The sequence below is a fragment of the Anas platyrhynchos genome, chromosome 3 (genome assembly GCF_047663525.1).
Source record: "Anas platyrhynchos isolate ZD024472 breed Pekin duck chromosome 3, IASCAAS_PekinDuck_T2T, whole genome shotgun sequence".
In the NCBI taxonomy this organism is placed as follows: domain Eukaryota; kingdom Metazoa; phylum Chordata; class Aves; order Anseriformes; family Anatidae; genus Anas; species Anas platyrhynchos.
Window position 1 is genome coordinate 80,876,667 of NC_092589.1, and position 18,466 is coordinate 80,895,132.

Below are 18,466 nucleotides of genomic sequence, written 5' to 3' on the forward strand. Positions count from 1 at the left end.
GATTAGCTATGTTTGTTGGAGGCCTTCTTTGTTTCAGTATGGCCTACTCTTGCTCAGTTAATACTGTTGCAGCTAAATTGTCAGTTTTAGGATTTTTCCCCAGCTTTCTGTACACGAACAATAATATTTATGTTTTGTACTGTTAAGAATTCAGTATAAGCAATGAGAATATTAAATATATATTTTTTCTTCTATAAAAGAGGGAAGAGAGATTAAAGAAGATTTTACTAAAACACCAGGCAAAAGAAAATATAACAACAAATTGAATCATTTTAATTTGAAATATCTGTGTATTTCTGGACTCCTGTAGAACCACATACTTTGAAAGAAAGCAGATAAAGAATTTAAGCTCAAAGAGTTAAAACAGACTTCTTTAAGTGACTGTGGTGATGTCATAAGACTCGAATTTCTCCTGAACTGAGATAGTTAATCTCACTTAAGATCATTCTTCTTTTCCCTTCCTAGAATGGACCAGAGTCTCACTCCCACTGAGACTGAGTGGTTGAGATATCAGTAATCTTGCTATAAAGAATCCAGGTCTGAGCTCTGAAACAGAACTTGTACAAAACATAAAATCTTGCTGGCTAACATCCAACATTTAAAGAGCCTCAGAGCTTTTCATAGGAACAGTGAAGAAATGACTTGCAGACAGCTAATGATTTGGTTTCCAGACAAACAAATCCATTTGGGAAATGGCAAACCAACTGTCTTTAAAAGGCTTCCAACAGCGTAGGTCACTATGCCATATCTAATGGAAAGGTCAACTCTTAGGAAAGGTTAGAAAACAATGAGAGCTTTCTCCTTTTCGACTTCAGATCATTCCATTCAAATGGACCGCAAAATGAATGAAAGGAGATGGTTCAGCTACATGACCATGTATCCTGACTGCCTGAGAGTGCAGAGGCTTAGCACACAAAGGCACATGGACTGGGAAAAAAAAAAAAAAAAAAAAAAAAAAAGAGAGAGAGATAAACATTAGCATGAAATGTATATTTGTCTGTTGCTGAAAAACAAGCTCTTGAGGCTGACTGATAGTGTTGACACATGGTCAGCAAGCAAAATTACCAAGGGCTTTCCAAGCTTTTCCAATACTTTACCAAGTATTTCTATTTTAACTAGCACACGGCCCAAAGTTCATCCCACACATCTCCCTACTTGTCCTCTCCGAAAATTCATAAAATTTGTGTTTTTCCAAGGCTATATAGATGAAGAAACAAACATGAATACTAAATTCTCTTCTTTATTCTTCTTTTTTCTACATAGGACATATATCTTTTATTATTTAACTCTTGCTTCCAGACAGTAAGGGTCATTTCCAGATCACACAAATCAGTGTCTTGAGATGTAGTTAAGTAGCTTTCATTTCATTTCATTTCATTTCATTTATTTTATTATTTTGGAAGTCTTCATTCTGGAAGTTTGGGCATGCATGACTCTCCTTTATCTCTGATTCATAAGTCATGAACTGCTTTGTCATCTTCTTTCTTTTCTTTTTTTAATTCCTTTTTTTTTTGTTTTGTTTTGTTTGTATATGACAAGTCTTGCTCCTAGAAAGATAATGCAGCTTGCACCTTGAAGACTTTTTAGGGATGAAATGGTCCAACAATTAACCTTAATTTAACTTATGTCAAAACCATAGGACTTTTTAGACTAATCGGCAAAACATGAGAAGACTAAATTTTAAAGTGCTGAGGGCTTATGACCAGGACAGCTACTGAATGAAAAAACTTTTGTTTATTTACTACATTAGATTTGTTTGGATGGGTGTTTTGGATTGAAAAAAGTATATGAAAAAATCACTAAATAGCATCGGAATATTGTCAGAAGAGAGAATATAAGGTAATTTCCATAATTTTAATGGTTGTTGTTGTTGTTGTTGTTTGATGGTCATTTGTACTGAGTGAATAATTTCATAGCAATAATCATTAAACTTCCTGCCATTTAGTAATACTCACCATATACTCGTAATACTCACTAGGTTCTGTTATTCAAAATTCACTTATTTTCCAGAGATTATTTTGGGGATGAAAATAATTATACATCATTATTTGTATTTAATATGTAATTTCTTTATGAAATTAACTGGTATATCAAATAGCAGTCTGACTATAACAGTAATTGTTTGCATTATGCTGGTTAGTTATGTCATTTATATGCTCATCCAGATTACAGTAAGAAAAGTGGATACAGTTCACAAAATTTCTTCATAGGAAGTACAGGTTTGTGAATATTAATTTCTATGAACATTCACGCTAGTATGTATAAAGCAAATATCTAGAGAAACTACACAGAAAAAAGCTGTAGAATTGAAATGTGAATCAAATTATTTTAAAGTCATGCCCATTGTTAAATCCATAGTCATTTCTGCATTCATAAAGACAGAATTTTCCAGCATGTGTTGTAGAAATACTTTATATATATTTTAGTCCCTTCAAAGTCAAGCATTTGCCATAGATATGAATAAATGTCTACAATCTTTAAATTCTGATTTTGCTTCTCACTGTATTAGATTAGGTGTAATGCTTTATTTCACCCAAAACATAGTATATACATCTCTTTCAGTTTCCTTTTCCTCCAGTTCATTTCCCAAAGAGATACCTATGGTGGCTCTTCAGTGTTATCCTGGAGAAAGTTGATTCCTTTAAATTATTATTCAAACCTGTTTCTGCACCAAGTTTTCTTGGAATTACAGTATTACTCATGATTTTTTATCTCCCCCGAGTCTATTCAGTCCTGTATTATATGAATCTGAACTACAACTGGGGGGGGGGGGGAGGGGTAAAGAGGTAGGAAAGAATGGAATATATATCTTTCATTTCGAATATTTGTACTGTGACTTAAATTTTCCATATTCCTTTGGACATTTTTGAATATTATTGGCAGCAATAACAAAGGGATTGGGGAATAGATATATCAGCATCAGATTGTATTTACTTCTTATTGCTTGAGCTGTAACTGTGAGCATTAAATGATGGTTAGTTTCACAATATGCTTTCAACAGATTTTTGCATCTAGTTTCTTGTCCACCACCGATTTTTTTGCCTCCTTGTCAGCACTACAGATTAAGTCTTTGCTCAGCATTGTTCTTTAAGGACCTAATGTAACTAACCCTATGAAAAAAATTAAATATTTGGTGTAAGTTTTATGATCTAAGCTGTGGACATAGCTTCCTTCATATTATGAAACTTGTTTTTCTTTTTCTTTGGTAGTTTTCAGTATCGATTATCTATCCTTGCTGCTCTAACTGCCCCATGATGCTAGAAAACCACATACTAGAAGTTAATCTCATAGTCTTGTGTTATGCCTGGAAGGTTTTACTTCCTCGCTTTGGATGAGTTAGTGCACACTAAAAAATATGCATTTAGTATTTAATTCTGTTTTATTGTTTCCTAAAAAGGCTTCTGAGTAGAAAAGCACTGATTCATGTTTACTTTTTTTTTTTTTTTTTTTTTTTTTTCCTTTTTGGAGATAAGAATAAGTATGCTAAGCATCTGGAGACTTGAGTCAAACAACATATTTTAAATATTCAGGGCCATCTTTATAAAGAGAACTAGATGCACAGTTATATAGTATATAAACAGTATATAAAAATGAGCAACATACAGGTTATATAAAACCATAACACATGCACACAATCACAGTGCCCAGTCTTTGGCTTCCTTACAACAAATAAATAAAAAGCTGCTTTTTTCCAAATGTTCTCTTTGTTCTGTTTTGGATGGAGTGGAACTCCCTCTCAAAGCATAAAAGCAAGGCAGCACAGCCTGAGGTGCACAGCAGCAAGCCACCTCCAGTGAACATATGTTGCAGAGGATGAAAATTTATTCAACTCCCAGAACACACTTGGGACTAGAAACACTCATCTTCCTGACTTGAGCAGTCTTCACAACTTAGGCTTTCCCACCCATCTTCTGTGACTCAGCACTGATCAGGAAATCAGTGTCATGTGGGGCAGGAAGCACAGTTTATCCTCAGTGGACTCTTAACAGCCTGTAGGTTAGCACTCCTTTTCCATTTAAAGGTTATATAAAGCAGGCTGTTCTCAATCCATGTTAATGTTCAGTTTTACTTATATTGATCTGCTTTATTAGCATTGCAATGGCTTGAGAGTGTGCACTTGATCATCAGCCGGTTTTAAGATGAGGGTGTAGTCACTTCTGAAACCTTCCAAAATAATCACAAACAGGTTCAGGAACACATGTCAAGACAATTACGCCTCCAAGCAGCAACATATATTCTTATGGTGCTAAGTAGTGTCACAGGCCTTGCTAGTGCTCCAAAGGTGAAAGGCTTAATCTGCCATTACCTTTCTCTGCACTCCAGATAGATAATCCTTGCTATTTCTCTTCATGTAAAAATGACTCTCTATACTGAAATATCATGTACAGGAGTGTCACCACACTTTCAGAGAACAATGACATTTGAACACAAATGAGCTAGCATTTCAAGACCTGGAAGTGTTGTTTGTGGAACTCTCCCTGTTGGAAAGAGTGTGAGGAAGTTCAAACTTGTGAAAGTTAATAAGTCAAAAACTACCTAAACATCTATGGTTTTGAGGCAGTGCTCACAATGTTCAGTACAGAGAATTACCAGGACAGACTTTGTGAGTTTAAAAGAGTCTTTGTCATAATTATGAGAGCTTAATATAGTTTGGGCAAACTGTTATACTGTACCTTAAGTGATACATGCTCAACCTCTTCTGACACAGATACTCTGGAAAGCTTGGGCAAGTATATCATTCAAGAGGGAAGTTAGAAATTTCATTTATATTCAGGCAACCATGTCCAACTATTGATCCTCTGGGGCTCAGTCACTGGGACTCAAATGGCATAGTTTCACATGAAGAAAAGGAGCCTTACCTGACTTTTCAAAAGTATTAAGCTGTACTCAAAAACTGATCAACAGCTCAGTAACGCTCTAATGAGGCATACATTATATATCCAAGATCTCTAACAGAGCCCTTCAAATATATGTATATTTACATATACATATATATATATATATATATATATAATATCCCCCTCCATCCCCCTGGACATTTATTATTTGGAGGGAAAAGAAAAAAAAAAAAAAAGGCACAATTATTTTGATTTGGAAATGTAATCATGAAAATTATGGTAGCTATGAACGCAAATCTGGGAGTCTTGTACCTGTGTTTTGTGCATGCTGTGTGTATTAACAGCACAATATTTTTTATGCTGTGACAGAAACTCTCCACTGAATGATGAGAGCCTGTGACAGGAATCTTATATTTATTTCTACATTGTGACCAATAAAAGAGAATGGGAATAAAAGACAGATGAGTGACAGGTATTATGAGGAACTTTAGGGAAATGTCTAAATCAGAATATTTGAATGCTCAATATCCACCTCAGACTTTTACTTAGTTATATACTCAGAATATATATTTGAAATTAGTCTTTAATGTTTAGAAAATGCATGTATATATGTTTAGCAGATGTAAAAATTATTAAAGAAAATTAATTTGTATTCACTAAAAACAAACAATCAAACAAAAAGCACCTTTCCTATTATTCTATCTGTAACAAATATATGCCTATCCTATGGTGCCTATCCTACATAATTTAAGGCAGTCCTTAACTGATGGGATCAACTTAACCGGATAATGAAGGGCTTTAAAAAGGGATTCACCTTTGTAGATGAATGGGATACCGCACTCTCTTCAATTTGTATTATGCCCTTACTAATGCTCAAGAATCCTTTTTTATGATGTGTCAGTGACTGCCATTTTGTATTTCAGGTTAGATAGAAAACATTAATTTCTCTTTCTCTTTAATTATTTTCCGTAATGACCAGAAGGTTTCTAGATGAACTGTGCCAGGACTGGAAAAAACTTTAATCACTACAAGGCACTTCTAATTGTCTTATGCTCTTGGGCCATGAAAAGCTTATAATAGAATATAGCAGAATCCTAAACTGCAGTGTGAACTAGTCCATACTACTGCATTAAACTGCAGTTTAGAACAGCACACAAAACTGGGAGGTCTCTATCAATCTCAAGTCTGCTGAATTGATCTAAAGTTTGGTTCCCAACTGGACAAGTCTAAGTCTAAGGAACTATTCTATATCACTTGTAATTATATGAACTGGCCCTCAACTACCTAACAAAAATCTGACTAGAAATTTTAATACCTACCAGTTTCATCCTATTGTGGAGAAGAAAGAAAAAGAAGGGAGGGAGGGAGGGAGGGAGGGAGAGAGGGAGGGAGGGAGGGAGGGAGGAAGGAAGGAAGGAAGGAAGGAAGGAAGGAAGGAAGGAAGGAAGGAAGGAAGGAAGGAAGGAAGGAAGGAAGGAAGGAAGGAAGGAAGGAAGGAAGGAAGGAAGGAAGGAAGGAAGGAAGGAAGGAAGGAAGGAAGGAAGGAAGGAAAGGCTAAAACTATTATGTCAGGATACAAAAAATTAGCAGAAAGGGCAAATCAACTCTGCATCTTACTTTTTCGTTTCATCTTGCTTGTTTTGCGCATAATTCTCAAACTATCGTACCTAGCAAGGCTTCATAGTGTAAGTTTCTGGAAACTTATCCTCACTTTAAAAATCATTTTTTTTTTTTTTCACAAGATGTATTACAGAACTTTTATAAAGTGGAACTGAGGCCATCAGGTATGGAACAGGGACCAAAGTTGTAATTTTTTCATCCAAGTTTTCCCTCACTGATGAGGGAGAACACCCTCCTCATTCCCTGCTGATCTTCTTGACCACAAATAGATGTAACTTTGATGATCTGGTCAGAGCATCAGGTCTTGTTTCTTATCCTGCTCCTGCTGCAGTGACCAAGCACATAGCTGACAGATCGGTAGCATTAAGCAGCATCAGAAAAGGTGTGCAGACCTGTACTAGTTCAACAAAACATCATCAGCAGGGTAAAACTAACCTGTCTCATGACGGCATAAACACAGCTGACGTTCCTTATTAGTGGGTGAAAAATCCAAAGCTTGTTGAATTCTTCACAGTGATAGGAAGAGCCAACATTGAAGCATCAAAAAGTGATGTCAGGAATGCAATGCTGCCCTGTCCTGTTTCATGACATTTCTTTTCCCATCTTTGTTCTCCCCTTTATCTACCCAGTCTTTGGACAAATAAGCAACCTGTCTTAGCTGATTTTTCTTCACTGGTGCCAGCTGTGATAGACCTGAATCCATATTTATTTCTGACACTGTTACATAGATACTCTCTGATGTGCTATTTTTGCTGTGATTAACCAGATGTTGGCCTTTCAAGACTGTACTCCACAAAAGGTGCCCAGTGTTTCCTTCCAATTTTCTGTGAAGTTTGACTACATCTTACACATGACTTCTGCCTTAATCATCTGTGAGATCTGGTAGGGCTTCATGGCAGTATTTGTAACTCTTGTCAGCTTCTCACACAATTCTTACATGTATGTCATCTTCAGAAGTTCTTCATGTCCTCTTCAGTTCTCTTAAGCTCAGGCCAAGTGAAAAGCTTCATAATTTGCCTGCAATGATAAAATGATTATGTCAAGCCAAGTTTATGAACTGAAAAAGGATCTGATGTCTTTCTTTATGCCACCTTAGTTAAATCAGTTTAGAAAATCATGTTGTTGAACTTGTAGAACTTCCACATGTACATCTGCTCTGAGAAAAAAAAATGCATTGGTGTTGTCTAAGATCTTTGCGTCACCAATACTTATAAAATATATAGGTATTTTTCAGAGTAGTGAATACATCTATCACCACAAATTATGCAAAAAATAATTAATAGTAATTATTAATCTAAAATAATGTATAAAAACAATATGGCATCGACTCATATTTTTATTTTATACAGTAACTCGAAGAAGAGACAATGGCTGAAACTAAACCATTTCCAGAATGTTATTTTTCTTGATTCTGTTTTCTTGATACCTTGAGAAGCCATATACGATAAACAGCTTATGTCAGTAAATATGAATATCTTGATAGTTCAGCCATTAATTTTATTGCAAGATGAAATTGATTGAAAATATTTTATTCCTACTTTTATTGGGAGCTAAATCTTTTCCCTTATGGGGACACGCAGTGTTTAAATAGCTTAGAAACTATGATTGAACCAGCAGACTGTATCTGCTTGATAGAAGACTGCTTACTGCCCATTAAAATATGATAAAACTCTTTTGAAATGACATGCATTTGTCCTGTACATGCACCTTCTCATTTTCTTTCTAGTATAGCTTTCTCCAGAGTATACCTTCCAATAGCATTCACAGAAGTTCAAAGATGCTTCATTAACAGCAGATGTGGTAAGGAAGCAGAGAGTCCACCTCCAGCCTTCATTACATAGGTTGTGACTTTTATTAATATAAATTGCTTCATTATAAGTGATCATCTAATTATTTCTGAATTCACAAAAGGATATTCAAATAGCCCTGAGGGAGATTTAAATTTCAGACTGCTGGAGCAGGGTGTGTCTAAGACAGTTGTCAGGGAGCCTCTTATAGGCTCAGATAGATAGCCTGAAATTTTGATCGATCTGAAGAGAAAACTCACTTGATAGACAAAAAGAGAAAAAATAAATAAATAAAAACAACAACACAACAACAGTAAAGAAGCTTCAACTCTAAACAAGATATATGTGTAAAACTTTGTGTTAGATAATCACAGGGCTTAGAATTGCATTCATCTAACCATAAGAGGTTTGTAACAGAGTTATAAATATTTTATTGGATTTTTAATAATAAAAAAGTCCTTAATGGATATGATATAGGGTGAGTGCACCACTACTTGAAAGCTCTGATGTATTGAAACTCCAGCAGCTTTGAGGTAAATCAATAAATCTCATAACTTTGTGTTATGATGCTTTGTGTTATGATGCTTATGATGCTTTTATGATGCTTCTTGTCATCTACCATCCATTTCCAAAAATAGAAAAAATTCAGTAAAAGCATTGTGCTGTGTTTTTGGTCAGAAACTGAAACATTTGAAGGGTTTATGATTAGGATAGTGTAAATAAAAGTTTTATAAAATAATAATAATAATTATTATATCCGTGAAACAAAATATTTTTTTATAATGTTTGTTTTAAATTAAATTAAACACACACACAAAACACACACACACACAAAGTGAAAAATGTGTCCTAACAAAAAGAGAAAAATTAATATTATACTCTTAAAACTAGTGGAGAGTTTTTCCCTCTCTACCAACATTTGTACAGAAAAATGGAACACTCATCAGCATGGGTAATATTAAAAAAAAATAATAATAAATCAATGTACATGCACAAGAGGTTTAAACTGTTTCCCCCCTCCCCCCCCCCCCCCACACACACACACACAGACAGACCACTGAGTTATAAAGTACACAAGACATGCCTTCTACCACTTTGATTGTCACTGTTCATTTTTTGATTCAAAACAAGGCATATACACAGCAAAACTGAGCACTCTGTCTGTCCCTCTTTTCTCCTTTTAAAAAAGGAACCATCAAGATTAGAACTTACTCATTTCCTTGTGGTATCTTTCTCTGTGACTGTGTAAATATAAATATTTAAATGCTAAGCAGAGTAGCCCTAATCAAAAGTTCTACAGAAGTTCTGGTTCAGAGCAATGGGTGGCCTGGACTTTCAGAGGGTCAGGAAAATTAAAATCTTTGTCATGAAATAGCTTCTATGGATTTGAACTTTGATAGTGTGTTCCCATGTTAGAACTACTAGGCAGAAAGAGAACATCCTCTTCACTGCATCCAACAGTTTCAGCTCATTGGGCAAATTTCACCTACATTTGCAAATAATTTGGAAAACAAACCAAAGCAAAACACAAATTGAACTTTTAGATGCCTTTACAATTCCATTGCCTTACTTATCACCCCTTCCTTTCTAGCTTTTGTCACCAGTGCTCTGTGGTGATATTTTATTGCAGTAAATTAGCATGCATGCATTTGTCCACTTTATAAATTATTAAACAGACACAAAGTTTCCATTTGGAAAGAACAGAAAAGGAGGGGAAAAAAAAAAAAAAAAGGAAAAGAAAAGAGAAATAATTTCAATAAAAAGAAAAATATTACCATATGTAAAAATAACTTTTAATGATAACTGTCAAAAATCTTAATTCTTATAAATCACTGTCCTTGTAAATCTGTTTCTATTATACCTGTGTCTACATTTAAGTTTCTCATCGAATTAAGAGTGAGGAAAGATGTTAGAATCCTTGAAGATCTTGCATTTGCATAGATTAGAAATAGGTGAAAGATGGGTCAGAAAGAGCTCTGGTGTATAAATTAAGAATTAGGCTGTTGAGGTTTGGGCTGATTTTCATTTCTAATTACTCAGTCCTTTTCTAGTTTCCTGCTACTGTCTGGGTCTATTTGACCATCTCCAGGACAGCCTTTATGTACCACATTTTCTTTAAAAGTCTTTCTTTAATGACATATTAAATCTAGTGCAAAATTGCTTTAGTTGGTAGAATCTACATTTGTAATTTGTCAAGGGAAACAACTCTCTCTTATACTCAATTTATTAAATAAATTTATGCTGTTTCAGGGGAAGCTGCAGATCCAGGGGTGGAATCTCAGTGCAGCTGAAGGTACAGGAATTTTGCAGCTGACAGCAATGAAATTATGATTGAATTTTTGATTTTCGATTTGATTCTTTGTAAACATCTGTGTGTGCTTAATTATGTGTGAAAATACTTGGACTGTATGAGAAAATTATATTTTTGCACAGGCACATGACACAGTTAATGCAAGGTTCTTTATCTCTGTCACCTGACATTCATGCCAAGTAACTTCAGTGCAATAGATCTTGCTTTATTTTATTGATTTCAGTGTATGTTTCAAGTGATTAAAGGCTGCAGAATGAGCTCAGAAACCTTATGGTTTCTTTGTTTTCTTTGTGCACAAAGAGAGTGGATTTTAAATATTACACCTCTGGGGCTTCTGGAGTTTCCATCAGTTTCTGCAATTCAAGTCTGAAGACTTTGAGAAAGAGTTCATTTACTAAAACTTAGAAGAAAGATAATATAATATTAAAATGCTGTTCTCTATTTTTCTATTGCATTCTATGCCATTATATGAAGCAGCCTCAGCTATTTATCTTAATAGTATTTTGTGTATTGTGTAATGCTATGAAGATATGTGTTTTCCTGCATCCTCCTGGGCCTTTACAACTTCACCAGCAATATCATTCTGTGGGAAGCTACCACAACTGCTGCACCAGCACATATAACCTGAAGTATTCTTAAAAACAATCAGGCTGAGTTAGTTAAAATACTTTAATAAGTAGCGTAAGCAACCTTGCTTAGTTTAGCCATACATTTACTACCAAGCCCTGACTGAAGTGATGAGAGCAACAGACTTCATCAGGGGGAATAATATGTAGCTGGTAGGCGTGGTCTTAGACTGCAGCTGCTGTTCCTATGTGAACATCTGTCTACAGACTATGTCTACTTGTGTTAAAGGAACCCCTATCCAGTAAATAAGTCTTATTATTGTTTTGGGGTATTTCATTTACACTAGAAAACTGAGTTCAACTCATGGGTCAGTTTGTTGATGTGTCAACATGCCAGGCTCTGGCACACTTCACTATTACAATTTTCATAGCCATGTAAAATATAGCCACTTCTAAATCAAGCTAACAGTAGAGTAATTCATCATTATTCATCATTTGTGTGCCTGTTAGATCAGGACAGGATTAACATGAAAGAGTAGTGGGGGAAAAAAAAAAAGCCTTTGTTGTTTAGTTTAGTTTTACATCCTTTGGTATTGAATATTTCCACATTCATCTATTTTCTTCAGTCTTTTTAGTAAACTGTGCCTGATGAAGACAATGTTTTTCTCCCCTCAAATTATTTTGACTCATATTTTGCTTTTAGAAGCCTGTCCTCTGTGAAGCAAATTTGTCATTAGTAACAGTCCTGCTGCTGTATTCCACCCTGCAGAAAAGCTCAGTTCAGCACTTTTAATCAGAATCTTTGCCCCTCCCAGGTAACAGAACCATCATTCTGACTCATCAATCACAACTCGTAAAGTACATTAACTCTGATTTTTAAAATTGTTTGGCTTTTTCACAATAATATATATATATATATATATATATATATATATATATATCAGTTTCATAGAACTCAAATAAATAAATCAGTAATGTTTATTGATTTTGTTTTTTATTACACTTTATGATTAGCTTTTTGTTTAATTTTATTTTTATAGTAGATAGCATATGTTGTTGGATATTTATTTTGTGTTTCTGTATGATATGTTTTTACAATACAGATACTAAGCAACTATTTCTTCTAGAATTTTATTGATATCTTGTAATAATGGTTAAATTTCAAAAAATAACTTAGTCAATGTATATATATGTATATAAATGTGTGTGTGTGTGCATGACATCTACTGTACTAGATTAAAAATTTACCTAATCTAGTATCCTTTTGATGAAAATGGCCCATACTAGTTTAGTTAAAAAAGCATCGTATATCATTATTTTTCATATAATCATTTCCCTACTACATCTCCTGACTTCTAACAACATGAAACTTATGGCCTTTCTTGGATAAAAAGTACATCTGGATTAAGTGCTGGGCCTGGTTCAGGGCAATCCCAGACATGAGTGCGGATAGGGAGAAGAACATATTGAGAACAACCCTGCAGAAAAGGACTTCTGGTGGATGAAAAGCTTGACATGAGCTGGCAGTGTGTGCTTGAATCCTAGAAGGCCAACTGCATCCTGGGCTGCATGAACAGAGGAGATCTCTCTAGGGAGATCTCACTGGAGCTTTTCAATACTTAAAGGGGACTTATAAAAGAGATGTGGAATAATTTTTTGCTTTGGCAGATAATTATAGAAAAAGGGAGAATGGTTTGAAATGAATGGAGGGGAGATTTAGATTAGATGTTAGGAGGAACTTTGCTTCACTCAGAGGGTGGTAAGGCACTGGCAGAGGTTGTCCAGAGTGGGTGCCCAATCCCTGGAGGTGTTCAACACCAGGTTGGACGAGACCCTGGGCAACCTGATCTACCAGGTGCCGTCCTTGCCTATGGCAGGGGGTTTGGAAATGCATGATTTTTAAGGTCCCTTCCAAACCAAGCCGTTCTATACTTCTATGATTCTATGGTTGTCATATCTATGATATGAGAAGATACTGATTATTATTATTATTATTTTTGTCATTAATCTGCCCAGCCATGGACATTTTTATCTTCACAGAAAACCAAGAAATTAAGTCCTCTAATTTCAATATGCATATTTTAAAAAAATACTTAAATAGATAAATAAATAAATACTAAAATTACAGGAAAGAACATAGTATTTAGAGGGTGTGTTAAATTTGACACAAGGTTGCTTAATTCAGTGAGCTAAGCCAACCTGTGAACTAAGCTTTCTGAACATTGCGCTTTTCTAGCTCACAGTAGAATTTTGAAGTGGTGGCTGTGGCTACAGATGCCTATTTTTGGAGAAAGAAACTAGTTATAAGCTCTCTACTTATTCCATGAAAATGGAACTAATGCCAGATGCTGAACAAACACAAATTACTTCTCCTGATGCTTTTGCTCTATCTGATTACAAGTTTTAGGAAACCACAATGAAGTGGAATTGTTTATTCTGTAGTATGGGGTAAAGAAAGATAACAATGATCTGAATGAAGCACTTCTTGTCAGGTCATACAATCATCGGTTCTTCACATACTGTGCTAAAATGCACAATCTCCTGAAGGCACTTCAAAACCTTTAGTCGTGGTCTATGTGAATTTTAAACCATCCCGTGCTTTTATTGATTCAATGGAAGCTGAAGATATCCTGTTCGTTTCAAAGTAATGATATGGAAAAAGAAGTGGAACAGAAGCAGATCTCTGCATAGGGAAGCATGCAACATTTTTCCAGCACATCATCTTCACAAAAGACAGGAAAGCTTTGAGAGTAACTTCTTGAATATGACAATATGTATTGTGTAAAATTATATTTTGTCAATTGTGCAAGTTTTCTTGCAGACTGTCATACAGTACTTTAATCATGAACATTACATTGTTTCACAGCTAATGCTATATTTTACATTTTTATTAACTACAATAGAAAAGCCTCATTATTCCTCTGTCTCTGCATAGAAAACTGTCTGTTGGAGAATCTGATGAATTGATGAATTCACAAAATAGAAGAGAACCACAGTACCATGACATAGTTTTATCATTGACTATTTGTGTCAGAGATGAGACACAAATCTCAGCTGCTGGCCAGCAAAGTTGAAACCTGCCTCAGTTAGTTTATGTCCCATTCTATATGCAAGACTCTGCTCTTTCACATATTGGAAAACATTTACCTCAAGTGATCTGGCTGCTCATAAAGAAATCCACTCAGTCTAAAACACATCAAAGTCCCAGACAGCAGCCCTTTTCTGGTACTCCTCAAGTGCTTATATGTGGTCCTGTTTTAGCTTGAAAGTTTTGTGAGCCCATAGCCCTTTTGATCATGTCTTCTATTAAATGAGTATGTTATCAGCTACTAGTTGGAGATGTCTAGTGATTTCTATTTTTGTCTCTCAGTTTTTCAGGGTAGATCCAGCTTTTCTTGTGCAATTTGATTTTCCGTTACTAATGGTGAGAAGATGTTAGACAGAACAACATTATCTCCTAAGAATTTATGTGGCATTTTAAATTTCTCCATTGTCAGTAGGAAAAACTTAAAGAGTGGAGTTGGATAGGTTAGATAATTTCTACAATTTTGCTTAGAATTTTGTTGAGGTACTGTGAATGCTGATAAAGTTTTATTATATTTTAAGCTGTGTCTCATAAAATGGGTTTCAGATACATGCAGCTTGCTGCTGTTATTACAATATAAATAATGTAAATAGTACAACATAATATTAAAGAATCTAAATAAGAGCAAAATGACTGCTACTTCTTAATATTGATTCTTTCTACTTTAAATGCATTGAAGTACAGTGGAAATATTTAAATATTTAAATATTTGAAGTGACCAACATTGGTATCCAGGTTATGTTATGCCGCTGATGTGGATTAAAGATGATTTATGATTAAGTACACTAACTAGGGTTCCAGAAGCAGTTAAGATAAAAATACACAGAACACAGTGCATGTTAATTTACCACAGATGTCAGTGGAATATATTGGCCTAGGCAGATTTCAGTGTTGCTTTGATTAGACAGTTTATGGCATACAAAGCCATTTGAAGCTGAACTGATTATCACTACAGCACACTGCAATGTTGTCTGAAATTCGGTGGTTTCTTATGTGACTATGTTTGTCTGACCTGTTGTTGTTTAATTTTCCTGTAAACTGGGGTGTAACAGTTATGCTTTCAAGCTTTCTCCACAGTTGTAATAGGTAGAAAGGTATTCACTTAAAAAAAAAAAAAAAAAAAAAAAGCTGTAGTCCAAGACACTTAGACAACAACAATTTTTTATTCTTACATGCAAATCCTCACCACTAGCTTCTAAGCTAGTGATCACACAAATTTACAAAGATCTAATTGAGATTGATAGTAAAAATATGAAGTTATGTTACTTTTTTTTTTTTATTTTTTTGTATTATACTGTAATTCTAGTAAGTGTTTGAAACCAATATGTTCTCCTCATTGACACTGTCTGCTTTGGCTTTCCAGAGTAGAAGGGGACTTTGATTCTTCCTATGATATTGTATTTTCAAAATGCATCTGAAAAGTATATGGTCTGGTTTCACTCCTCCTAGTTTGGGAGATAGAATGATTAAATCAAATGGAGCTGGGACAGCTCAAATGGAACAGAAGCTTACACTGAAATGGAAATAGAACTTTGCTATTTTACCATGACTCTCACTACCCAAACCAACAACTTGGCTGTACACAGAACAGTGGGAAGTTGTTAAATTCTATAGCATCAGGGCAGTTTATAAAATGTGATATGAGCCTGACTAAATAGATGAAAATATCAGTCACTGAACTTTACCAGGATGAAAGTCTCAGTTAAACCTTTAACATCATCAATATTTCTGGTTTCTCATCTGGGTGATTGCACTCATAATGTAGGGCAAGATTCATATATTATTAACTAATTAATTAGTTTCTATCATATGTGAAAACCTTTGGCATGAAACATCTCCTTAGCTATTAAAAGTGACTGAAAGTGCAGCTAAAGGACAAAGGGGAAGTGTGCTCAAAGTGAGAATCTCACTCTCCCTTACCTCTGCCATGATTATAGCTCATATCAAGTTCAATTTTCATGAGTATTATACAATGAAATATCTGTATAGTACAATATGGAAAATTCCCTTTGGGCTTAAATTTACTGCTAAATTTTATATTTACTTTTAAAATAAGTCAAGCATAAAGTTTATTCACATAGGTCCCTGAGCACCCATAATAGGTAGATGTCTGAGATCACATTTAACTCTTGGTTGCATATGTACAAGATTTCTGACTTCTGTAGAATATTGTATATGAAGAGGAAATCAAAATGTGTCTCAAAATTTACTTTTCACTTTTGTTCTGTTTTCAGTTAGGATAGAGTTAATTTTCCTCCTAGTAGCTGGTAGGGTGCTATGTTTTGGATTAGGATGGGATAACATGCTCATGTTTTAATTGTTGCAGAGCAATGCTTTCTTAACTAAGCCAAGGACTTTTCAGCTTCTTGCTCTGTCCTGCCAGTGGGTGGGTTGGGGGTGCAGCAGGAGCTGGGAGTGGTCAGACCCAGGACAGCTGACCCAAACTAGCCAAAGGGGTATTCCACACCATGTGATGTCATGCTAAACAATTTATAGGGGTGGCTAGCCGGGATGGGAGTGGGGGCGGCAGCTGCTCAGGGATTGCATCAGGCTGCTGTCACATTGTCGTGGTTCCGCTCGAGTGGGCAGCCGAGCTCCACCACAGCCGCTCTCTCACTCCCCCTCCTCAAAGAGGAATGGGGAGAAAATATGTGAAAGGGGCTCAAGGATTGAGATAAGGACGAGAAAATCACGCAATAATTAGTGTAACGGGCAAAGCAGACTCAGCATAAGAAGACAGATAGTAAGATTTATTGCTCATTACTAACAAGCTAGAGAAGTGAGAAACAAAGGAAAGAAACCAAAAGCACCTCCCCCCCCCATCCACCCTCTTCCACCTCCTCCCCCCGAGCGGCGCAGGGGAACGGGGGAATGGGGGTTATGGTCAGTCTACAGCACTTCTTCTCTGCCGCTCCTTCTCGGTCACTCTTGTCCCCTGTGCTGTGGGGTCCCACCCACGGGATGCAGTCCTTGACGAACTGATCCGGCGTGGGCTTCCCACAGGCAGCAGCTCTTCCAGAACTGCTCCAGATATGGGTCCGTACCACGGGGTCCATCCCTCAGGAGAAAACTGCTCCAACCTGGCTCCCTTACGGGCAGCAGCTCCTGCCAGATCACCTGCTCCTGAGTGGTCTCCTCTCCACGGGCTACAGGTCCGGCCCGGAATCTGCTCCGGCAGGGGTCTTCCACAGGCGGCAGCCTCCGTCGGTGCAGGGCCACCTGCTCCACCGTGGTCTCCTCCACGGGCTGCAGCGTGAAACCCTGCTCCACCGTGGTACTCCATGGGCTGCAGGGGGACATCCTGCTTCACCATGGTCCTCACCACAGGCCGCAGGGGACTTCTACTCCGGCACCTGGAGCACCTCTCCCCCTCCTTCTACACTGACCTTGGCACCTGCAAGGCTGTTTCTCACTCCCTTGACTCTCCCGGCTGCTGTGTGGCGCAGCGTTTTTTTCCCTGTCTTAAATATGCTCTCACAGAGGCGCAAAACAACATCGCTTATTGGCTCAGATCTGGAAAACAACGGGGCCCTTCCCAAACATGGGGCGGCTTCTAGATCTTTCTCACAGAAACCACCCCTATGGCCCCCTGCTACCAAAACCTTGCCACGTAAACCCACTACACGCGTTAAGGGGTGTAGCTGATTAACCGTTAACGGGCCCGGTCGGATTTAGGGTACTGAACCAGTCGGACATTCACCAACAATGCGTTAACCGTCTGGGGGTCCATTCAGACATTCACCAACAATGCATTAACGGTCTGGGGGTCTGGTTGGATTCAGAACACTGAATTATCACAGATAACCACCCTTACTCTAGTTACACTTAATGAGAGCTATCACAATGCAATCAAGTATGGTTTATTACAGCAACAGATAATCAGGTTCTTTTGAATTGCCAGCGATAGTGACTATCTGCAAAAGCAAGCTAGCATGCATGAAATATTCAGGTGTTACAGGTGTTACAGGTGCACAGTCTAGAAATAAATGCGTTAAAAGGATCAAAGACTCTAGAGAGATTTATAAGCAAGTATTCAGATCTCACCCAAAGGTGTTCCAGTGGGGGGGGAAGAGAGGCTCAGCCCATCGACTGATCCTAGGAGTCAGGAGGTCCTAAGGATGTTGTATTTCCTTGGGATGGTATCTCCCCTGACGGTGGTATCTTCCCTAACATCCCCTCTCTCTTAGGCCAATTTATATTATTTTCTATCTTTTACATGTAGGTGGAGCTTGAGTGGCTCTAGTCAAGCATATCTTAGT